The sequence below is a fragment of the Protopterus annectens genome, chromosome 6.part0 (genome assembly GCF_019279795.1).
Source record: "Protopterus annectens isolate FY-2018-M chromosome 6.part0, PAN1.0, whole genome shotgun sequence".
NCBI classification, from domain to species: domain Eukaryota; kingdom Metazoa; phylum Chordata; order Ceratodontiformes; family Protopteridae; genus Protopterus; species Protopterus annectens.
In genome coordinates this window covers 1,374,522,905-1,374,549,405 of record NC_056737.1, presented here as the reverse complement: position 1 = coordinate 1,374,549,405, position 26,501 = coordinate 1,374,522,905, and the positions used below count along the sequence as shown (strand labels likewise).

Below are 26,501 nucleotides of genomic sequence, written 5' to 3'. Positions count from 1 at the left end.
TTTAAAGCTTAGAGGAGACAAATAAAAGACCATCCTTGGCAAAAAAACATGGTTTATTAACAATGTCCTCCCATGTTAACAAAATATTGTATTCTTCTACAATGACACAAAAATGAGACCTATTAAACATACTCTGTTTGCACTGTGGCATCATCCTTGGCTAAAGTAAAGAAGAATGTTGCTCAATGCTAGGCACATACCAGCCTGCGACACCTAGTTCACAAGCTCCACAATAGCTACATACAGTCTAGGGAGGTACATCTCAAGTCATTCACACCTACTGGGATTATGAGTGAATCATAACGGTACCTGTGGTGCAATGACTGAGTGCATGAGTAACTTGGCAGATCCGATAAGCAAACGACCATTGTTTTTTCCTTACTCAGCCTAGAGAGTGGGGTATCGGTATGTCTGTTCACAGGGGACTCCACTGTAGGAGTCCTGGACCGTGTACTGGCTTGCCTTACGGGTTTGACATTTGAACCTCCACCTGGACCGTGTACTGGCTTGCCTTACGGGTTTGACATTTGAACCTCCACTGGGTGTGGCTGTATGTGCAAACTTGTATCTTGATTCTGTTGAGTGCTGTTAGGTTTATGGAGGACAATTTTTGCAGGTGGAATGTAAGGGAGGTCTTTGAGGTTTAGGAAGGTTGCATTTAAGTGCCCCAATATACATAGGTCTATGTGTGGTGGGTGTAGAGTGTGTGTTTCTAACAAGATTGTTAAAGTGTTTGTACACAAGAGTCTTGTGTCCAGAGACATTGTGTATATACATATCTCTTGCATACAGCACATTTCTTTGAGGATTAAATGGTAGTCAGTGAGCATTACACAACTGTTACATTGCTGCATTATATTCATATCAAAAACTGGCTGCAGAGAAATTGGGAGTGCGCACATTCACAAGGTTAGGTCCTTTACTGGGTGAGCTACAAAGGTGTGGTGCACAAGGTGTTATTAATGGGCTGCTTATGGGTGCTAAAAATTAGACTAGGCAATAGAATACTTAATTCAAGGGGCAGTGGTACTCAATAAGCAACCTATCTGTTGTATGCCATTCAACATGCAAACTACCGGCTCTGTGCTACTCAATGCACAAAGTAGTCACTCTACAATCATCACGTTGGTGGTATGGTTTCAGAGGTGGTTTTATTAGCACATTTTGGTTTCTAGGCGACTGTGCCCTATATAGGACACTACTAGCCACTATTGCAAAATGGCCACTGTCACACAAACACTCCAAATTTACACAGGCACTTCACAGGAAACTGGCTTCCAAGTCCATGACCAACAGAATAATTACACAAAGCTTTCTTACACGTTTCACAGTGACTGTTGATTTTTAAGTCTAGAAATAAATCTCTAACAAGTTTTGCATCTTAGGAGTTGAAACATATACAACCAGGTGTATAGGAGATGAACAAATTGAGACAAATGCCAAACCAGAGATGACATTTCCTGCCCCCCTTTAATTGCCCAAGTTGTACTTGCATTGGTTAAGGAGAACTCTGTTTCACATGGATGGGCAGCCTATTCCAGAGAAGATGTAGTCTCTGGGATACATACCTGCCTCTCCAGGAATGCGGAGATGATTCCTCTACCTCTTGCATGCAAAGCAGGTGCTCTACCACCTAAGCTAGCTCCCCTTTCACAGTTTTAAATGTAAAAGTGCAAAAATCAACAAATAAAGCAGTAGCACTGTAGAACAGTTAAGAGATTTATTTCAGCAGGATCAATTCAGTACCCTCACAGACTGTGTGTTGATGATGTCAAGCAGATCAGAGCTCTGGGAAAATGAGGAGGAGAAAATATGTAGTAAAGAATGCTTACTCAAGAGCAATACTGGTTTGCTGGTGGACGCTCAGTACCATGGAAAACAGGTGGGAGAAGTACAAAAGATGTGCATTCTGATAATTTCATGACAATAAAACAAGATTTTGCATATTAAAGTACCCGATTGCAAGCATGAAGTTTCCAGTTTATGCTGTATTACAACCAACAGTATACCCAAAGTCAGAAAACATCTACCCATTAATCCGGTGTAAAATTTCCAAACTAAATGATCCTACAAAGGGTTAAAGTCTGGGAATGTCAAACTCTTAAAAAACAATGTCAACATAACAGAGTACACATTTTGAAAACAATTTGTGTTGACTTTCACTTCTACTTATTTGTGATTTACTCCCATGATTCCAGATGAAAAAACCAGGTCACTGACTCAATTGTCTGAGTGGTTATAAAGTACATTTTATTAGCCGTCAACCACAAACTGCATATTAAAAGTCCCAGAACTTTATTTTTTGCTGTATATGGACCATTTATTTGTTAACTAGAGGTGGGCTGGTTCAAAGACTTTTTTAGAGCATGAACTGGCTTCAGATGTTGAGCATGCACAATATTGAGTGATTCTGAATCAGCATGTTTGACAATGAATACGCTACAAAACTGTACAACTCCTCTTTCAGATGATACATAAAACTGAGGCCCCATCTGCCCAAGTTAGTGGTAGCTCAGGTGAATGTAAAAGATCCTATGGCAATTACTGAAAATATAGCAAGAGGCCCCACAGTGAACTGGCCACATTTCTCCTAGTCAGTATGAATACCGCCTTGGGTCTCCCCTGAAGAGAGGTCATTGGCTTACTGGGAATAACTTGGACAATAAAATATTCTTCTTCTTTCGGCTTTTCCTGGTTAGGGGTCACCACAGCGGATCACCTGTCCGCTCATGATTGGCAGTGGAGTTTTACAGTGTCGAGTTGCCAGCCCGGCGCCCAACCTTCAACAGAAGGCACACACATGCACGCACTCACACCTAGGGCCAATTTAGAGTGTTCAATCCACCTATAGCATGTCTTTGGGATGTGGGAGGAAACCGAAGCACCCGGAGGAAACCCACACGACCACAGGGAGGACATGCAGACCCCACACAGAAGGTACCCCAGCCGAGGATGGAACCGGAGAACCTCTTGCTGTGAGGCGGCAATGCTAACCACTGCACCACCGTGGCCACCCTGGACAATAAAATGTTAAAAAAAAAAAAAAAAAACACACTAGCAAGTATGCATATGAAATAAATTAAATCAAGAATGTTAAGCATTAGTATAAATACCTGCTACTTGTATTGGTCTTGAATTAACAGTGCAGCATTATATATCTGGTTAAATAGAAAGCATCCAGTTTCAGCATAAAGTGGCAGCATCCAATTAAAGAACCTACAGTGGATATAAAACGTTTACACACCCCTGTTAAAATGCCAGGTTTAAGATATAAAAAAATGAGACAACAATAAATAATTTCAAAACTTTTCCCACCTTTAATTAGACCTATAACCTGTACAATTCAATTGGAAAAAAATAAATAAATAAAAAAACAAATCTGTTAGGGGAAAAAAAAAAAAAAAAAACGTACATTACGCTCATTGCATAAGTGTGCACACCCTTAAACTAATACTTTGAAGCACCTTTTGATTTAAATTACAGCATTTAGTCTTCTTGTGTACACACCTGTCAAAATAAAGAGACTCTGATTAACCCCAAATAAAAGTTCATCTGTCCTAGTAGGATTTTCCTAACATTTACTCAGTTGCCTGCTACAGCAAAAACCGTGGTTCACAGAGAGCTTACAAAGCATCAAAAGGGATCTCATTGTTGAAAGGTATCAGTCAGGAGAAGGGTACAAAAAAACAAAAAAAAAAAAAAAACAAACTATCCACAGCACTGGATACACCATAGAACACAGTGAAAACTGTCATCAAAAGTGGAGAAAACATGGGACAACAGTGACATTGCAAAGAACTGGACATCCCTCCAAAACTGATGGAAAGACAAGATGAAAACTGGTCAGAAAGGCTGCCAAGAGACCTACAGCAACTCTGAATGAGCTACAGGAATTTCTGACAAGTATTGGTTGTGTAATACATGCGACAACAATCTCCCGTATTCTCCATATGTCTGGAATATGGGGTACGGTTACAAGAAGGAAGTATTTTCGTACACAGGAAAACATCCAAGCCTGGCTAAAATTTGCGAAACAATACATCACGTCTCCCAAAAGCATGAAGGAAAATGTGTTCTAGTCTGATGAGACCAAGGTTAAACTTCCTGGCCACAATTCCAAAAGGTATATTTGGCGCAACACTTCACCATGGGGATGGTGTTCTTTTGGTGATGCAAAGCACGGCGGTGGCAGTATCACGCTTTGGGGTTGCTTTTCATCAGCTGGAACTGGGGCTTTAGTCAAGGTGGAGGGAATTATGAAAATAACTCACCTGTGGCCCAAACCCTTCAGTCTTCTGCTGGAAAGCCGAAGATGAATTTCACCTTTCACCACGACAATGACACCAAGCATACATCCAAATCAACAAAAGAATGGATTCACTAGAAGAAAATTAAAGTTCTGGAATAGCCCAGCCAGAGCCCAGACCTAAATCCAATAGATATCTGTGGGGTGCCCTGAAGTGGGCTGAGCACAAGAGATGCTCTCGCAATCTGACAGATTTGGAGTGCTTTTGCAAGGAAGAGTGGACAAATATTGCCGTGTCAAGATGTCCCATGCCGACAGACTCCTACCTAAGAAGACTGACTGCTGTAATTAAATCAAAACGTGCTTCAACAAAGTATTAGTTTAAGGGTGTGCACACTTTGCAACTAGCGTACTGTACATTTATTTTTTTTATGTTTTCTCCCCAATAGGTTTTTCAATTGAATTGTACAGGTTATAAATAATTATTTTTTATATCCCCCCCCCCCCAAACAGGTTTTTGAATTGAATTGTACATGTCATAGGTCACATTAAAAGGTGGGAAAAGTTTTGAAATGATTTACTGTGGTCTCATTTTTGTATACCACAAAAACCTGGCATTTAAACAGGGGTGTGTACACTTTGTTTATCCACTCTAAGTAATACTATACAGTTCACAGGTAACACTATGATCTCACTCAGCAGACTATTATAAAACTTACAAATACGTCAGACTCAGACCTTGTATCTTACAACTGTGAGGTAAAGACCAACTATTAGCTACACACATACATGGAATTTATGTACGGCATTCAAATGGAAAGTCCTCAATGTAAATACATTTGTTAATTTGTAAGTGGAGCATCGTTAGTCAGATGGGTGACCCTAATCATTATCCTTAAAGAATTTACTGATACTTTTTTTTTTATCTAAGAAAAGTGTCCCTTATAGTGCTAGAAGATTGACATCTAGACTACCATATAAAACATACATGACAAATCCCCCTTTTTAATATGGCTTCTTAATAAACACAGCTCACATAATACTTATTACAGAAAAAAGTATTTATTGAGCATGATGTCTTTAAAAAATAAATAAAAGCTATATAACATTTAATAACAAATCCACTAACAAGATGCATCATAACACAAAACTTCACAAAAATCTACTAGCAAATGCAAGCATTAGATAATACTGCCTGCAAATATATTTTCTGAGTAAGGTTTCAAAGAACAGTGTTGCAAGCCATGTCACTTCTTAAGGTAGCACTGTCTGCATTCCTCACTACTCTCCAAAATAAACCTTTATCTGACCTGCAAAATAAAATACCTTGCCAGAGATAAATCATACAGTCCCAAAATATAAGCAATTTGTTAATATCTGGCAAAACATTCCTCTATTACAAGTAAATCAACCATACAATATTGAATGTAAAACATTTTATGACCATTTACAATGTGCTTTTCCTTAGAAGTCAGACAGCCATACAGCTTCAAGAGAGGAATGTTTTCTAACAGATACCAGCAGGCATCTATGATGGCAATTTAACAAGAGGCGATGCCTTCAGATGCGACTACATAAACAGAAAAAATATGCATCTCAATACTGTTACTAATATAGAAATGTGCAACACATGCTGCTGTTCTACCAGCACAGCCTATGAGAATAAATATACTTACTCGCAGTTTGCATAACACAAGGATAGCAAATTAACACATAAAAGTGGACTGGTTCATGAACCTTTTTCAACCATTATACAAGCCAAACGGAAAAGATAGTATATATACACACTATGAAGACAACCAGTAAAAAAAAAAAAAAATCAAAATCAAAAGATTGAAGTCATAGTGACTGTACATAAACCATGTACAAAGAATATATATCCGAAGAAACAGCTATTCTTATTTGCCCTTTAGGTTTTCTAAAAGTTATAATACATTAAATAAAAAAAAAAAAACACATTATGTACCCTAGGAATATCTATGTATTGTTTATACAAAAAAAAAAAAAAACAGGCTATACAACAAAAATGAATAGTTTTCTTTATACTGTATGAAAAAGAACAAACAAATTGATTGTTTAAACCCTTTATTAAATTATCCCTTAAGACACTGACAAACATGCACTAACAGAAAACAAACCATATTAACATTTTCCCCATTTTAAATAAATCAGGTCTTTTTTTTTCCCCTTTGTAAATATCTTCAGTCCAGTATTACATAAATTGCTGTATTCCCTTCTTCCCTTAAACCTTACTCTTTCTCCTCCTGAATATCATGTATTTTTCCCACAATTTCTATTTCTGTGTAAGTGTTCCCTCCTTTTACTAAAGAATCCCCCTTCCAGTTATTTTATAATACTCAATATTGCTAATACAGTTGGTTTAGACTTTGACTTCCACTTCCTAGTAAATTGTTTTGGCAGCAAACATAATTCAATTTAAGAAGGCCTTACAATGTCTAGACAATTCAGACCCTGTGTTTCAGCTCAAAAAATAATGATGTCCTTGGTTAACAGTCATTTGCTCACTTTATATTTATGATAGAGTATTCTGTAAGGAATTTTGCCAACTCATCACACTCCCAAAATATATGTTCCCAGTTGCTTCCTTCTTCCTCATCACACAACCAACATTTGCTGTCTACCAGAGAAAAAAATATTTGAAGTCTGCTTGGGGTATATAAACACCTGTGCAAACAAACACTTCCAAACAAAGATCCTAAACCTTCTGGACAGTGTTGCAAACTTGGGAGACATATGTCCTCCCATTGTTCACTTGTAAATTTATTTTCAAACTCTATTCCCAATCTTTTCTAACCTCCTATGACTGCTTCTTATAGTTATCATACAATATTTTATACATGTCTTTCACTTAACATCCCTTTACTTATACACCGATATCAATTCCTGGAAGAGTGCTATATACTGTTTTGCGCAATACAACTCCTTTACTGCCCCGGCTTTTACTAATTCTGTTCTTACTACTCTCAAAGTGAATTATCTTAAGTTAACTTGGTATCATCTTTGTGAAACAATTTGTTGGTAAATGCATTTTGTTTATTGAACTACTTCTGAACCATGGCTGAATAATGTCTTTTAACCAATCCATCTACAGTTCCCATTCTTTTGAGGCTGCAAATCAAGCCCATTTCTTCAAAACATGCTCTACATTTTAAAACATAACAGAACTTAATAAATATTCTTACATAAATGCACTGCAGTTAATATTTATCCATGGCGATCACTTATTCAAAAAAAAAAAAAAGGAAAGAAGAAAATCTGAAGTCAAACAACAAGGGCAACCTAGATATAACGATCCCACGTAACCAGTCAGTAAATCTAGATAAATCAATAAAATTGGGGAGTAACGAACAGCTTGGGAATATCTACAAAACTTAAAAACACCGTCACCATTACCACATGGTCTTAAATACATCTATGGATAATGTCACGAGTCATTGTTTCTGAACTTCCGTCTACAATTATGTCACCTACACAAAATTAACCCATTGAATAGTCACAATTGATATCTAGCAGGTTATGCTTTTTAATTGTGGCTGCAACACTGCGGTTATTCTTGCAACAAAGCTGACAACTCCTCGTGAAAGGGTACATAAAGTTACAAAACAATGTACACTTTGAAGGCAGACCAATCTACACAAGTACACTTCTGAATCAACACTTTGCACTATAATAAATTAGCCATGCTGACACAGACAACAAAAGCAGTAATAAATAAAAACACTTAAAATGCTTCAACTTCTAAAAAGCCTACAGAGTAAAAATGCTTTCAAAGTAATAAGCATGCACCCAGTCTTACAAAAATGTCAATACGTGAATGACGTGGAGCTACGTGAACTACATGTACAGTTTTAAACACAACACTCTTCAAATTAAGAATATGTCAATTCTACTACATTATGCAACCGCCTTGGCCCTCACAAAACAGGATATAAACTACAAAAATGAAGTGTCTACTCATTTCTACTTTAATTCTTAAACAGTTACAACAGTATCATAACTACAACTTACAACTGCTAAGTACCCTAACAAGGCAAACTCCAATTCAGCTGACGTTTTCCCTTGGCATAATCCCTACTGACCAGCTTAAGACATACAGCTAGCCTCAACTTTTTCAAAGCGCCTGCGCCGCTATTATAAACACTTCAGAATTAGATTGGCTGACAATAGTGTCGTAGTAACAGAGCAGTGATATTGTCGCATCGTATTCGTGACAGTCGCAGCTTGTTTGACGTAAATAATTTAAACAAATGGTGGTGGTGTAGTTTATATATGCGTATCGCAATTAAGCTATCTTTTTCTCGAAATTGTGTATGTTAATTAAAGATTATTTTTATTGGTATTGCAGTCACGTAGACTGTGTGAAATTCGCAGCATTGGTGAATACTAAATACTGTCCCGTATTATATTTTCTGATGCATCTTATTCTGGTTTGCCTTAGCTTCTGTCGAAAGGGGTGTGTCGTCAAACCAGTAGGCCCTTAGTTTGGTTTAATCTATTCACCCAAGGGCGATTTTATGATGCATGCAAGCAAACTTCAGGAATAACCTAATGTCCGGATGTATTATATATCCTAAATAGTTGTGCTCGGAATGAGAACACGGCAGATTAGAAGCCTCTTAAATAAAAACCCAGTGACTCCCCATATGAGCCATTTGCCCCGCGGGCGGCATAGCCCACTTTTAGGTTAATCGTTTAGTACTAAGATAACTGCGGTGGTGGTGCCGCGGTAGCGTTGTCGCTTTACAGTAAGACGTTGTCCTGTTCGATTCTTATTCAGCTAGAGCGTCTTCTGTGTGGAGACATGCGTGAATCGGCGTACCTTCTTCGTTGAGGGTGTGCGTCAGGGCCGGCAACTCGGCACGTAAAATATACTGCCAATCATTAGGGGACTGGAGTTCCGCTGTGGCGACCCCAACCAGGAAAAGCCGAAACACACAACAACAAGTTTAGTACTAAGATAACTGCCCTTGCGAGCCATTTTAAGCCTAACCAATTATCCCTTGTGAGACTTAAACCCTGCACCTTGTGTTTTGTAAGGCAAACATCTTAGCCATTAAGCCACAATCTTGACTGGAATTATAAGGGTGAGAAGTGGCAGGATTTTCTCCCTGTAAACGAGAATCAATACTACTCCAAATTTTAATAAAGTTCTCTCGGGTTCCATTTTGTGAGCTGTGATACAGGCTCTGAATTGCATAGATATAGTAAGGGCTTGCTGAGTTTAATTCTGGTGGCTTCTAAAAAAAGCAATTGCAGTACTAGAGTATTAAACATAAATCCTATATAAACGCATTCTACGGACATCTCCAGGAATGCATGGATCATGCTATCCCAAACAAAATCAAGACCCAATCATCCAAAGGCAGGCGTCCAGTCTGGTGGACCCCAGCCATAAATAAACTGTACAACAGAAGGGGGAAGCTACTACATGATAGAGCAAAATCCCTAAAAGGGAGGGCATTTCTGATCAGTACTAGCAAAAAAATTACGATCCCTCATAAAATCCATCAAGGCCAGCTTCGAGAGAAAAATTGCACAGGACACTAAAGACAATCATAAGGCTTTTTTCAGTTATGTTAGGAACCTGGGATGCAACTCCCAGACTTGTTCTGAGTTGATTCTAAGCGACAAAAAATACACTGAACCCACAGACATCGCCAATATCCTGGCAGACAGGTTCAGTGCAAACTTCTCCACCCCCTCCCCCCAAAAGAGCAAGTATCTATCCCGGCAGAGTGCAGCCTCCCAAACATTTCTGATGCTCAGGTGAAGGCCGCCCTCTCCAAAGCAAAAGACACTGCTTCCATGGGATCAGATGGCGTCCCGGGTTGCGTCCTACATGAACTCCAAGAAGAACTAATCCCTCAAGTAAAACTGCTGTACAATCTCAGCCTCACTACAGGATATGTGCCCAAAGAATGGCGTACAGCAACAGTGGTCCCACTCCACAAAGGTGGCGCCTCTGTGGACCCTGGAAACTATTGCCCCATAAGCCTGACTAGCCTAGTCTGCAAAGCTATGGAGAGGATCATCATGGAACTCATAAACAAAGACATTGGGGACCTACAGACACTAGATCCTACCCAATTTGGCTTCGTCAAGGGCAGATCCTGCCTTTTGAACCTGGTCGACTTCTTCAAAACAGTCACCAAGGCCATAGATGAAGGGAAGGTAGTCCACACAGCCTATCTGGACCTCGCAAAGGCATTTGACACAATACCCCACTCGGGCATCATAGATAAGCTATCCAGCCTAAATATAAACCCCTATGTCACAAGATGGGTTGCAAACTGGCTCAAAGACAGAACCCACAGAGTCAGAGTTGCTGGAGCCATGACAGACTCGAAACCGGTCACAAGTGGCGTCCCACAAGGTTCTGTCCTGGGACCTCTCTTGTTCGGTATTTACTTTTCTGAGGTACAGGCCAACGTGGGAGGACTATGGCTTACCAAGTTCACAGATGACTGCAAACTGGGCGCCATAATCGACTCTCCAGCTGACACAAACATCCTTCAAAAAGGTCTCGCAGAGATGGATAACTGGTGCCAGAGCCATGGTTTAAAGCTAAATGCCAAAAAGTGTATAGTCATACCCTTTGGCAAAAACAATGTGCCCACAAATTACCACATAGGTGGTAACCCATTAAGTACAGAGAAAGTAATTAGGGATCTGGGGACCCAAGTTGATAGCAATCTCTCCTTTGACAACCACATTGCCAAAGTGGTTAGAAAGACCTTCTACATAACCCACCTCATCATGAAAGGATTCACATCTAGCTCAAGAGAGGTAATCGTGCCCCTTTATTCATCCCTCATCAGGCCCATCATAGAATACAATGCCCCTTTGGGATGTACCTTACCCGACACCTGCAGCAATTAGAAAGACCCCAAAAGTACCTCACCAGGAGGATCAAGGGACTCAAACAGATGCCATATGCTGCTCGGTTAAAAAAACTCCAGCTCTACTCAGTTGCATACCGCCTACTTCGAGGCGATCTATGCCTGACATATAAAGCTATGTCCAACCCAGAATTAATGGACATGCTCCACCTCAGTAAATCTAAATCCCTTAGAGCCACGCTACCGAGGGACTTGAACCTCAGCACAGAAATAAATAGAACATGCTGGAGGGACAGATTCATAACCCAGAGGCTCCCTTCGCTCTGGAATAGAATTCCAATTCATGTTAGGCAGAGCACCTCACTGACTCTTTTCAAGAAGAATCTTGATGAGTGGATGGGGGATCGTAGGTTTGTCCCGGGGATTACTTCCGTGTCACTATTAGACAGAGGCACAGTAAACTAAACTTTAAAAAGGGCACAGTATACTCAAATCAAGGGGTGGCGTAAGCCAAACACAATCGGGCTAGGCTTATAAATGCCCCAGGGCAGATAGCCTAGTATGAACCTATGAAATCAAAAATTGGAAGTGGGATCCTTAGAAAAGGTTAGGAGCAAATTACATAAAAAAAGTTGGAATTGTGGGAAAACTACATGCAGAATAATGCTGTGGAGGAGGAATGAGGTTTAAGGGAAGGCAAGAATTGAATGAGCCATGTAATGTTTGATTGGGGATGACTGTATGTAAGTTTATATGTGATGCATAATGTTACCAACTGAAAATATGTCAATATGGTTTGTTTTCATTCATGTAAATGTATGATTGTCTCTGTTTTAAGTGATAAAAACATATTTGATCAAGTAAAAAAAAAATACAGTTCTAACCAAAGCACTTGTAGAGGTAGAACATACCTACTAACCTTTTAGAGCAAAAATCTGGATAAAGCCTAAAATTATAGGGGGACAAATAGGGAAAGATTTTAAATATTGCCCTCACAAACTTAGAACATTGATAGAATAATAGGTTTTGCATTAGCATGAATTTTTTGAAGGATGTGGAGTCTTAAACTCAAATGTTTGTCATTATTTAATGATTTTAATCCTCAGCTATTTGCCAGAATGGGACAGATTTCAGGGGGAACACACCAAAAATATGAGGCAAAAATCTGGACATTCTGTGAAAACCTGTACAGTTGAGAGGTATGAGGTAGCACCATGACAATCAAGGGTCAAGTTTTGGTGGATTAATGTTCAGCTCAAGTTACGTAGGTTGCTACTCTTCTTTTTTAGTGTTTGCCAGTTCTCTTTTAGCTTTGAGTACTTAACAGCTATTGGATATAACTCACTGTTAAAAGAGTTTTTCTCCAGTTTTAGCTTTTGGTATTTAGGTCCTGCATCTGAGCAGGTTTCTGCTTGTTTGTCCTGAGGCGGGCTACAAGACACAACTCTGAGCTGAGATACTAGAAGATTAGAGGCTTCTGAGCTTCCAAGAAAACACAAGTTGGCTGTTTTTTTTTTTTTTTTGCTTATTTATATTAGTCACTGCACTTTTTTATTGCTGTACTGTGCCTTTAAAATCAAATTTTTATTGCTGTTTTCACTGTTTAGCAAGCTTTTTTGTTGTTTCCACTGTTTTAAGTATTTACTGGTATTTTTTTCACTTTTTTAAAGCTGTTTTGCCTGCTCTGGTTTTCCCACCAAGCAGTACTTAACCTGTTAACTGTTTAAATCATTCTTTAGAGCCTCCTAACTGATTTTCTGCTGTTTTAAACTTTTTTTTCTGTGTCTAACTGCTATTTTTCTGCTGAGTTAAACATTCTCTAGCATTTCCCGCTGAAACTAGGGTAGCTAGTAGCAGTAGCATAGTTCAGATCCAGGCCTGCTGCTTCTGGAACTCTGTATAGTTTTTTGTTTGTTCTGAGCACGTTTTCCAGGCCATCTTGGATTGCACTGCACTTTTGTGAGATAATTGTGTTGATAGGGACCTGGCTAGTAAAGGGAGGCTGGTCTAGGGATTGGAATAAGCGTCCTCATTGGTCCTTTTAAATTTTGTTAGAATTTTTTTTTCAAGATTTAGCTTCTGTTATTTAATCCCTGCATCTGAGCAGGTTTTTTTGCTTGTTTGCGCGTCACACATCACCACAAATTGTGCACTAAACCCAGACAGTTAAATTCAACAAATTTTCCCTTAAAACCCAGGCAGAAATATCCATTCACTGAGCTGCTCTGCAATCATTTCTGAAAAAGACACCCTTAGTGACACCAATCTTCAGCCTAGTATTATGGACAGTTGGACTACCCCTGTTTCTCCTGTCAACCTTGTTGACTTGGGTGTCTTGAGGCAGTGTAGCAATTGTCTCATGTACACAGAAAAGCCTCTACTAATAAAACAATTTACTGCAGTGTGTGAGAGATGTATTTACACCAAGAATCTAGAATCCAAGCTCCCTGTCACTCAAAACATTAACACTGAAAAGGTTGTCAACTCATCCACTGCTACATATTCACATAGTACCACTACTCATACACATTCCACTACTCAAACACATAGTATGCATCAAACACATAAATCCACATATGCGGAGTTTCTCCGAAAATTTAACAAACGACCAGAGACCTCCAAAACATAAGCCTGCCACAGCTAACACAGTCTCCACAGCACCCATGATGCATACTGTCAAAGGAAAAAACTTCAAAGACCAATTCACATAAGGTTTAGGTATGGCACCTTTTATTACTTGCAGCAAGGAGACAAAAACATGGAAATACAGGATTTTGCCTAATTACTAACAGGAAGTATGCTTGTCTTATACTGTTCTACAAAATGTTACTTTCTATGGTTGACGTAGTTAGACACAACTTTCTGTATTGTTCTACGTAAATGTTACTCAGATTTTCTGCTGATATGTTCAGATTCAAAGCTCACTATGTGTTACATAGAAAATGTTACTTGGATTTCCTGCTGACATGACTGGATTTATGAAAAACATTTGACAAAAACAACCTGACCTTGGGGGCTTTAGCCCACTACAAGCTTCTATTGTGCGGTTCTAATACATATGTTACATTTCAAGGTACTTTTCTAGCTTAGGTACAAGTAAATGCTGATTGCAGTTTATATTTTCAAGCAGCCTTTGTCTTCATTATCAATAGCTACTACAGCTGTGTATTTTCTCATAGCATAAGCGGAAGATCAATAACTCTTTGTTTAAATCTCATGACATTAGAAGTGATACATCTATTTATTATTTTCCTGACACTAGCAGAAATTGTATGCTTCCCTGTAAATTTCCAAAGCATAAGCAAAGATCGTAACTGCGCATATTTCATGACATTACAAGATTGGAATGCTTCTGCAGTTCGTACAGATTTATGCAGTGTGAAATAGAATAAACGTGTTAACCCTTTTCAAACCTCGAATACACTAAGCATATTACTAATACATATTTTTCTAACATTTCCCCCCTTTTAATACTTTATTCTACTTTCAAAAATAAGCATAAACAGTTTTTCTTCCCCTAACCTCTTCCTACTCAGGATTTGAAGTTAAGAGAGTCATTCAGTTTAAACTTATGAAAGCATTTTCAATTTTTCAACAGTTCTTCAAATTCAGCACCTTGATATAAGGTTTCTGAAACTGATATGTCTATAAAGTCTTTAATCAGTCATTTCATGCAGGGAATGCAACAACAAACACATACCCCCAGTAGGATCATTCCTACACAGATGCCAATCAGAATGTTCATTAGGATACTGCCCCACCCCCCAAACAATTTCTGGAAAAAGTCCATCAATGGGTTTGGTCCTGGTTTGGTCATGGCCGACACTTGCTGAATTACCTCAAGGTGATTGTCTATCTCGCGTTTATGGTCAGGAATATATGAACATCACTCCTCCTGGATTAAAGCGCAAGTACCACCTCTCACCGCTAGGATGAAGTCGAGAGCCATGCGGTTTTGAAGCACTACAGTTCTCATGGCATTCAGTTCATCAGTCACTAATTCTAGAGCGGAAAAGGTTGCATTGCTCATTACTTCAAGAAGTTTAGACAGTTTTCTCAGCTTCCAGATCGATTTCACTGCTCCATATGCTGGTAATATGCCTGCCCACGATATAACAGAATCACTCAAGTCCATGTGTGTCAGTCCATCACCCACAATATGATGATTTTTCCAGGGTGCATTGAGTTGTCCTACTGGATTGACAGGCTTCTTGACAGCTTCTCGAACATTTCAAATTTTTCCTCGAGGTAAAACTGCTGTGCATTGTATGGCCGGAACCAGGTAGCCCAAAAAACAACTGCCGGACCAATTCTCAGGTAACCACTTATATGCTTTTCTACCACATACAAAATAACAATCTTCTACTTTAGTAGTAACTTTACTATGAATATACATTTGTCCTGCATGAAACATTTTTCTGTCAATTATAGACAGTTGTTTATAGAGAACAAAATCATGTTTTACTTCTTCAATTGTTTTGTGCATCAATTTAAAAAATTAATCATAGTTTGTATTACAATAAAAACCTGTGTTATTAGCTTTAGTATAGCATCTATATGGAACAGTCACATTACAATTGCTCCAGCCACCCTGGACTGTATCATTTTTGTAAAAACACACAGTTCCCTTTTGTTGAATAGACAAGTGCAATGCTATTTTATCTTGTGCTGTAATAGTTGATGTATCATGAACCAAGTTTTCCCAGGTCTCGTTGAACCCTAGGGGGACTGAAGTTAACAATAACCCCCCCCCCCCGTATGCTGTTGGCAAAGCTGTGCAAATCCAGCAATTCGAAACATTGAAAGTCTCAGCATACACATATTTGATTGCCTGATAAGTATTGAAGTTTGGATGCTAGTCTATGTGCAACTCTTCACGTTTATTCAGTTCACTTTGTGTGGCTGGGAAAGGGAATGGCCACAACAAAAAGATTATTGTCACTAGTACAGTTAACAAAATGATTATGCAATACTTCTGAGGAAATGGTTGTTCTGCATTCCTATTTTCTCCAACTGTTTCGAGTAGCTCTATTTGGATTTTTCTAGCTTCTATTATTTTTGCTTTTAACATGTGGTCTTACTCTCTGCCCTAATAGGACCTTCAGCACTGATGGTTTCTTCACTGGGGTTGAGACGGATCAGTCCTATTGATCTGACCCCCCTTTGTAGCCAGACTTTGTGCTGAGGTCCCCGATGGAGAGGTAAGATTTTTGTCCAGTTCAAAGTTCTTAACTAGTTTGCAGTGTGTCAGGTGGATCCACGAGGCTCGCTCTGTGATCTTGACTGCAGTGGGTGTTGAAAGAAGCACCTGGTATGGACCTTCCCACCTTGGTGACGTCCAATTCTTCTTTTTAACAGTTTTTACCCAGATCCAATTCCCTGGGATCACTGCCACTTCCGGTATTTTGGTTTGTTCTTTATCTTAAACAGAATTTGACTGCAACAGATGTTTAGAATTCAACAAATTTCTCATATATTCGGCTAGTGTACAGTCAGCTTCCTGGTCTGTGGGCATGAGAGGTTTCCACTGGGGTATATAAAAAGCCCTTCCAAATAGTTTTTCAAAAGGAGCCAATCCTTTTGCAGTCAGAACAGTTCTCATGCTCGACAGTGCCAGGGGCAGACAGTACACCCAATTCTTTTCTGTTTCTGCTATTAATGTTCTTAACTTATTCTTTAAAATTCCATTATGCCTCTCAACTAGCCCTGCAGATTGCGGATGGTATGCACAATGATTTTTTTAAAGAAATGCCAAAATGCTTACTTAACTGTTATATGGTTTGGTTTACAAAGTGTGTACCGTTGTCACTGTAGATTCTCTCTGGAATGCTGAATCTAGGGATGATTTCTTTAACAAGGACTTTCGCTACCGTAGCTGTGTCTGGATTTTTGGTCGGAAAGGCTTCCACCCATCTGGAAAACATATCTACAATGACAAGACAATACTTCTTATTTTCACATTTGTTCAATTCTATGAAATCCATACAAATAGTATGAAATGGATATGGTGGTGTAGGGAAACTCCCTTGCTTGGGCTTTAATGCCCCTTGTGCATGATGTTTGTTACAAATGTGGCACATCAAACAAAATTTTTTAGAATAGTTTGTAAATCCATATGTTGTGAACACTCGGTTCACCAGCTGTACCATCCCCCCTGTTGAGACATGGCATTGCCCATGGCTCAACAAAGCTGCATATCTAAACAAATTAGATGGTAATATCGGTTTCCCTTCTTTAGAGATGTACAGCCCCTTTTCGAGAATTGCTCCTCATTTTACCCATCTTTGTTTTTCAGCTTGCATAGTGAGTGTCTGCATTGTCTTTAACATTTCTAAGTCTAAAATCTCAGAGGGTTGTAGTTCCTCATTTAAAAGAAATACTTCTGAAGCTGCCTGTTTTGCAGCTGTATCAGCGCTTGCATTACCTTTTGAAATCCTATCTTGTTGCTTGGTATGAGCTGTGCATTTACAAATAGTTACTTTCTGAGGTAACTGAATAGATTCTAAAAGATCTAAAATAAACTGTGCATGATTGATAGGTTTGCCAGTAGATATTATCATTCCTCGATTTTTCCACTGTTGCGCAAAAACATGTACAGTAGAAAAAGCATACTGGCTGTCAGTAAAAATGTTCACACATTTACCCTTTGCTAAGGTACATGCCCATGTCAAGGCAATCAATTCTGCTGCCTGTGCAGATAAGTTGTGTGGTAAAGATTTTGCTTCTATAATCTCAGTATCAGAAACTACAGCATATCCTACTAGGTTCTGTCCTGCAGGACCCATTTTGCATGAACCATCCACGTAGTATGTCACCTTGGCATCATCCAAGGGGACATCCGTGAGATCTTTTCTAGGTAGTGTCTTTTGCTCAATCACCTGCAGACAGCGGTGTGGTGTGCCATCTGCAGGGGTTGGGAGCAAGGTAGAAGGGTTCAAAGTCGTGCATCGTTCAATTGTCATGTGAGGTTGGCACAACAATATAGTCATACAGGAAAGATGCCTAGCAGGGGAAAGATATGCTACCTTCTCTTGCAGTAAAATAATCATGACTGCATGAGGCACTCTCAAAGTGAGAGGGTGGAATAAAACTACTGAGGCTGAAGCCTGTACTGCCATTGCAGCTGCAACTACCGCTTGTACACAGTGAGGTAAAGACCAGCCACTGGGTCTAGTTGTGATGATTAATAAGCAATGGGGCGTTGCTTGTCCCCATGCTGTTTTGTTAACACTGATGTCATATAACCTTGCTTACAATCTACAGTTTGGAAAAAACGTTTATGGTAGTTTGGTAATCCCAGAACTAATGAGGACGCTATTAACTGTTTCAGTTTGCAGAAAGCAGATTCTGCCTCTGGTGTCCATTGTAACAAATCCTGTGCTGCCATAGGCTTTTTATATATCAGATCAGTCAGAGGTGCAGATTCCAAAGCATAGTTTGGAATCCAGCTCCGGCAAAAATTAGTTGTACCCAGGAAGGACATCATTTTCTTCTTGGTAGTGGGTTTTGGTGCTTGCAAAATTGCTACTTTTCTGTCCTCATCTAATGTTCTACCCTCCTTGGATATTACATATCCTAGATATTTGACTTGTTTTTTCCAAAACTGCAGTTTATTTTTGTTTACCTTATGTCCTTCAGCAGCTAAAAATCGTAATAGCGCTATGGCATCTTTTTTGCAATCTTGCTGGGTGGGGGCCACCAGCAGGATATCATCAACATAAAATCTGACTGCCTCTTGGTGGGGTAAATCCCGCCAAGTTGCTTGCCATTTCTTGTGAGAATATTGTTGGACTTTCACAATATCCCTGTGGTAGTCGCGTATATGTATACCTTTTTCCCTGAAATGTGAATGCAAACCAATACTGGCTGTCAGGGTGTATCGGTATCGAAAAGAACGCATTGCTGATATCTACCACAGAAAAATATTTCTGTTGAGGTTTTAAATCATTGAACAGGGTGTGTGGGTCTGGCACTGTAGGTGTCCTTGGTATTACTGCGTCATTTACAGCTTGTAAATCTTGGACCATATGCCATTCTCCATTTGCTTTCTTAACAGGAAATAAGGGTGTGTTACATGGTGAATCAGGAGATTCCACCAGCACCCCTTCCCTAAGTAAAGCTGCGATAATAGGTTTGATTCCTACCTTTGCATCTTTTCGCAAGGGATACTGTTTTTTCTGTGGTCTAAATGCTGACTTTGGCGTGATAGTAACTGGCCCTGCTGTACGAATAAGTCCTACATCTGACTTTTCTGTTGACCAGAGAGTTTCTGGTATATTCTGTAAGGCATTCTCTTCCTCCTTTAATAGGAGTGCTAATCAGCTGTCCTTGCTAGACTGCAAGTGTACGGCTGGGTGAGTCTGAGTTATCCAGTTCAGCTTCTGTATTTGTATTCCCTGTTCTGACAGTTCTAATTCTATCTGTTTTTCCCATCTCGTGACTTTTTCTCCTAAGTCTGCCCATTCTATACTTCTGTCCTTAGTTAAGCTAACATGTGGTAATCAATTAGATTTATAGAGCGTAAAGAACTCCTGGGGCAATGAACAGCTGGCTACACAGTTCCCTTCTATGTCCCAGTACAAATTACGTAATATCAATCTGTTTGCACGATTTTTAAACAATTCTTGCTCATATTCCTTATCAGGTCCTGGCGTGTTACAATAATACAGGGTAGAGTGCAACAAGTATTGCTTATCAATGTCAAGGGAGGGGAACTTGCTGATGGCTACATTCATCAATTCTTCGGTCACAGCCCCTGGACCAGTCGTAACTAAGTCCTAGCTGTACCAATAAAACATTTCACCCTCCGATTGCACTGCATAGGTATCAATTTGTCGCTGTGCTTCCATACCCTGCATGGTTGGGACTACTGCTATACCAAATAGCTGCATAAGGTCTCTGCCCAAGAGGTTTACTGGGCATTTTGCAGAAACAACAATTTTGCTTTTCTGAGTCAATCCTGAAACAGGATCAGTTATTGTAATGTTACGGGAGAGAGGCTCCCGTTACAGCTGTCCATTAGCTGCTTTTACTAGTATGTAATCAGGTGACTCTGAGTTTTCTGGCAGTTTGGAGGGATGTATCAGGGTTCGTGATGCCCCTGAGTCACACAAGAATTTGACTTCCCTCCCTTCTACCAAAAGTGTAACTTCTGGTTTTGTGTCCGCTAAATAGAGCTCCAGGCTCAATAAAGCTAGGTCTAATATTTCATTTTCTTCACTGTCCATAACTTCCTGCACTTCCTCTATCTCTTCTGTCACATCCTCTACTCCTTCTATCACATTCTCATTTCTCCTTTCTCCGCTATCCCCTTCTAGTGATTCCTGACTATCATATAGTCAGTCCTCATCCTCCTTGTCTTCCGTGGTTGCTTTCTTGTTTTTCTTGCAATCCCTTGCCAAGTGTCCCTTTTTACCACATTTAAAACATTCTCCCCTTTTCTTTCGCCCTTCAAAGTCCTCTGATCGCTGATCAGATTGTTTGTTTCCCTGGGCATTTTTCTTGCCCTTTTTCCCGGACTGTACTACATAAACTTCTGCTCCATTTTCTACAGAAAATACTTGAGCTTTCTTTTTCTTTTTGCTATTAAAATGCCTTTCGGCATGCCTAGCATATTCAAGTAATGACTGTAACCTGCTTGTACGATGATCTACCATGTGTTTTGTAATAAAACTGCTTATGGGTGCAATACTGCCTTTCAAAAATGCATTCTTTAACTGCTGTTCATATGGGGAATCTTGTGTTTGATCTTCAGGAACCTGCATTTCACAGTGGTTATTAAAACATTCCAATAATCTGGCATAATATTGGTCAACAGTTTCACCTTCTTGTTGGATGCATTGATTAATGCAAGTCCAGTCTGCCCTAGGCTTCCATTTCTCAGAGATGCGGTCTGTAAGACCTTTTACTCTGTTGTCTAGTTCTGCGCTGCTATGTGGGAGGGGTCTGTGTGCAGCGTCACGGGGATTCCAGTTGCCACTAATCATGTGCCAATCTGGCCCCACAATTTGTCTAACTACTTTTTCTACCTCTTCTCTGTTTAAATTATAACTTAGCCTCATTCCTTGTAAATCTTCTGAGAACTTTCTAAAATTGACTTTTCGATGGGGAATTCCCTCAGTAGCTTTCCGGATATCTTCCGGAGTCCAGGGTCTATACACTAGAATAGTTGGGTCCTGACCGTCTTGTCCTGCCTGAGGATTAGGTACTTCTATGAGTGGGCATATTTCTTCTTTACTCATAGATCGTGAATTCTTAACCATTTGATATAACTCAATGCCTTCATTTGAGTTACCTGCCCGTGTTCGAGACCTGGCCCCGATGGGATCTCTAATAAAGGGTTTTGCTTTTGTAATGTCTCTATTTTCAGTGACAACAGGATATCGTGGGGGTGGACTAACCTGTTCATTTGCTTCATATTCTGGTAAGGGAGGCGGAGGGGCCGACGCTATTACTAAATTATTGTCCTCCTTATCTAAAAACATTGTTTTTGAATTATTGTTCTTTTGTTCCCTACTGTTTACTTCCTCAATCCACCTGTGTGCCTGAGGAATTCCTAATTGGCGTTGCTTTTTTACCCGACCTTTGGAATCGGTTTTGAGCTGTTTGACAAGTTTGATAAGTGAGGATTTTTCTAATTTACCATCAAATTCATACTTATTAACCCATTTTGAATAGTATTTAATATTATCAGCGCGCTGCGACTGCATGTATTTTGCGTCTTCGGTTAACGGCAGATTTTGGGGTCTTTTTGTGTAATTATTACCCATTTTGTTCTACCCTTTTGATCGTTACGTAACCTCTCTTATTTTTAACGTGGTACCACGGATTTTGTTATAGTCTCTTCAGAATGACTGCCTACCTATTCTGTTTTCCCTGATCTATGACAGTACTCTTTTCTGTCCCTGACTTGTAAAAATACAGTCTTGACAAAAACAATACAAATCTAGTCCCTGATCTAAAACAGAAAAAAGTAGATTCACCTTACCTGAGTCTTCGTGATTGATCACCTGGTTCGTGAAAACCCGTCCTTCAGTTGCAGATCAGAAAGTGGCTGGCCTCTTTTGCACGACAATTCAGTCAGAGGGCTTTTCAAATAAAAAGAACCGATTTGGTTTCTTCCCCGTATGGTTTTAACCACTCGGCCCGTCTGATCTGAGGCGAAGTCAGGGTTTCCGGCTCAAAGGACCAATCTGTCAAAGGAAAAAACTTCAAAGACCAATTCACATAAGGTTCAGGTATGGCACCTTTTATTACTTGCAGCAAGGAGACAAAAACATGCAAATACAGGATTTTGCCTAATTACTAACAGGAAGTATGCTTCTCTTATACTGTTCTACAAAATGTTACTTTCTATGGTTGACGTAGTTAGACACAACTTTCTGTATTGTTCTACAGCAAATGTTACTCAGATTTTCTGCTGACATGTTCAGATTCAAAGCTCACTATGTGTTACATAGAAAATGTTACTTGGATTTCCTGCTGACATGACTGGATTTATAAAAAACATTTGACAAAAACAACCTGACCTTGGGGGCTTTAGCCCACTACAAGCTTCTATTGTGCGGTTCTAATACATATGTTACATTTCAAGGTACTTTTCTAGCTTAGGTACAAGTAAATGCTGATTGCAGTTTATATTTTCAAGCAGCTTTTGTCTTCATTATCAATAGCTACTACAGCTGTGTATTTTCTCATAGCATAAGCGGAAGATCAATAACTCTTTATTTAAATCTCATGACATTAGAAGAGATACATCTATTTATTATTTTCCTGACACTAGCAGAAGTTGTATGCTTCCCTGTAAATTTCCAAAGCATAAGCAAAGATCATAACTGCGCATATTTCATGACATTACAAGATTGGAATGCTTCTGCAGTTTGTACAGATTTATGCAGTGTGAAATAGAATAAACGTGTTAACCATTTTCAAACCTCGAATGCACTAAGCATATTACTAATACATATTTTTCTAACACATACCAATACCAGGGTCTCACCCACCAAGCCAGTAAGGCATAACACTCAAAAAACAAGTTTTCTTGTCATTAGAGACTCCATAGTGAGACACACAGATGTCCCACTCACCAGGTTGGACAAGGAGAAAGTCCCAGTCAGCTGCCTGTCTGGTGCCAAGATTCGCCAAATCACTCATGCACTCAGGTCTCTCAGCAAGAAGTACTGTTATGACTCTGTCATAGTTCATGTTGGTGTGAATGACCTGAGATATGCCTCACTGGACTATATGAAGAGTGTCATGGTCGAGCTCTCTGAGTATGTGTCCCAGGCAGGTATGTCCCTAGCCTTGAGCAGCATACTACCTTCACCTAGAAAGATGCCACATTATAAATAGAAAAAAGATTGATTTCAATAATTGGCCTAGATTTTGGTGTCATTCCAAGGGTATCCAGTACTTGTCTCCCTGGGAAGCCATGGTCAACAAACCTTGCTGCTTTGCCAGAGATGGTTTGCACCTGGAACCCCTAGGCTTTTGGCTGCTGGCAAAGGCTCTTGCCTCCCCCATACTGCTTTTTTTAAGCAAGGTCTCAAAAACAACATTGGTTAATGTCACGTCGGTAATCAGAACAACATAAGGGTCATGCTGATAAATGGTAGTAGCTTAAACCAAAAACTGAACTCCCTGGAAGCACTTGTATCACTAGAAGATGTAGATGTCTGTGCAGTCACAGAAATCTGGTTTAAGGCCTCAGAGAGTACCCGGCCCTGCAAAGTTACAATGCCTTCCACATCTTTAGACCATAAAATGGATGTGTGAAAATGAACAAAGGTGGTGTTTCTATATATATAGATTATTTATATATATATATATATATATATATATATATATATATATATATATATATATATGTTGTTCCTGGTTAGAGGTCGCCACAGCGGAACTCCGGTCCGCTAATGATTGGCAGTAGATTTTTACGTGCTGAGTTGCTGGCTCTGATGCTCAGCCTTCAACGAAGGTACACCCATTCACACATGTCTCCACACAGAAGATGCTCTCACTGAGAATGTAACAGGATGTCTTACTGTGAGGTGACAACGCTACCGCAGCACCACCACCGCATATTAAAGATAAACTCACCTCGCTTCTAGTTACACTTGACAACTCCCTGGAGTTACTCCAGGTCCAGGTTATGGTGGGTAAGACCCCCCATTCAAGTCCTAGTCAGTTATACATCCCCCTCCATGGGTCACAACACCCATGAAGCCTACTTAACCAAACTGAAGACAATCCAGATTTTACCACACACACTGGTTAAGGGGGATTTCAGTTATCCTACCATCAACTGGGAAACCTACTCTAGCCCAAACTCGCTAGCACAAAAGTTCATTGACTCTATGAATTCAAATGCCCTGGTGCAAATTGTCCATACCCTGACAAGAGGAACAAACATTCTAGATCTGGTTCTCACCAACATGCCAAACAGGTGCACTGATGCAACTGTTGGACTCTCATTAGTTAAAACTGACAATAAGTCAGTCACCTTCAAACTGACACTAACACCAGAACTCACAAAGGGTGAAATCAGACTAAAAACCATCTCCAAGACAAACTATACCCTCCTAGGTGAAGGTATAAATGCATTCCAAGCCCCACCCGAAGCCGAAAGTGGTAACTACACTGAATCTTACACTAATGCCCTGTACAATATTTTGCATAAGTGTATAAACTCGGCTGTACCAGATAGAATCATAGCAAGAGCCTCAAGTAAAATCAAGGTACCATGGTGGACTTCCAGCATCAACAACCTCTACAATAAATGCAAAAAGTTGCTGTCTAAGAAAACAAAGACAAGGAACCAACAATGGAAATGCACCCTCCTCAGCCTTAACAGGCAAATAAGACAGCTTGTCAAATTCTCCAAGAGCTCCTTTGGGAGAAACCTAGCAAGTACTGCCAAGAATAACCATAAGGCCTTTTACAGCTATGTACGTAACCTAATGGGTAGGACCCAAGCATGTGCAGAACTGGTGGTCAATGGTATCACACACACTGTCCCCACAGAGATAGCAAATCTGCCAACAGATAGGTTTGGTGAAAACTTTACTCCCTTATCTCTCCTAACTTACAGTAAACCCTCCCCCAAACTGCCCCCCCCCCCACTTACATATCTGAAGAATAGGTCCTCAAAGCCCTGTCCCAGGCAAAGCACATGGCCTCTATGGGACCAGATGACATCCCAGGGTGTCTTCTAAACAGGCTAAAACATGAACTAGCATTACCACTAAGTACCCTTTTCAGTCATAGCCTAACCACAGACTTTGTTCCCACGGAATGGAGAACAGCTACAGTTATTCCCTCCACAAAGTTGGCCTAGCAACATACCAGGAGAATTACAGACCCATAAGCCTGCCTCATCTGTAAGGCCATGAAACGTACTATTATGCACTTTATAAATAAAGATATGGGTGACCACCAAACCCTGGATCCTACCCAAGTTGGCTTCTTGATGGGCAGATCCTGCCTGTTAAATCTGGTGGATTTCTTTGAAAGTGTGACCAGGGCCATTGCTGAGGGCAAATCTGTGCACACAGCATACCTCGACTTGGCAAAGGCTTTCAGCACAATCCCACACTCAGCCATTACCAATAAACTTAGCAAACTGAATGTAAACTCTGTTGTAAGATGGGTCGCCAACTGGCTCACAAACCAGACACACTATAAAAGTGGGTGACTCCACATCAACCAGCAGACTTGTTACCAGCAGGGTGCCACAGGGGTCAATGCTGGGACCCCTATTGTTTGGTATATACTTCTTAGAAGTTCAGGTCAAAACTAAAAGGTTGTGGCTGACCAAATTTGCAGACGACTACGAACTAGGTGCAATCATTGAATCCCCAAATTATGTTAGTATACTTCAGGATGATCTCACACAGATCAACGACTGGTGTATTAGTCACGGTCTCAACATGAATGCAAAGAAATGCATCATCATTCTCTTCGGCACAAACAATGTCCCTTCACACTATCAAATCAACAACAACACCCTAAGTACACATGAAGTGGTAAGGGACTTAGGATCACAGGTTGATCACAACCTTAACTTCGACCACCGCATGTCTACTGTTGTAAGAAAAGCTTTCCACATAGCTCACTTGATTAGTAAAGGCATCATCTCAAGAGCAAAAGAAGTTATAACCCCCCCCAATACTCAGTACTTATCCAGCCCATAATTGAGTATAACGACCCATTTGGTTTGTACTGTACTAAGCACCTGCATCAATTAGAGAGACCTCATAGGTTTCTAACAAAGAAGATCAAGGGCCTCCAGCATGTGCCTTACACTGACTGACAGTAGTCTCTGTCACTATACTCTGTATCGTATAGACTTCTTAGGGGAGACTTATGCCTGGCCTACAAAGCAACCCAAAACCCAAACC

General features: G+C 39.9%; 1 protein-coding gene across 1 annotated transcript in view; it reads right to left on the bottom strand.

Moving 5' to 3' along the window:
* The window catches only part of SLC35F5 (solute carrier family 35 member F5), a 1,937,586-nt gene extending 1,929,113 nt beyond the window's left edge, over positions 1-8,473 (bottom strand). The window contains exon 1 of the mRNA XM_044074930.1: positions 8,276-8,473. The gene's annotated coding sequence lies outside the window, so the exon portion shown is untranslated. The remainder of the gene's footprint in view (positions 1-8,275) is intronic.
* Positions 8,474-26,501: the final 18,028 nt, after the last annotated feature.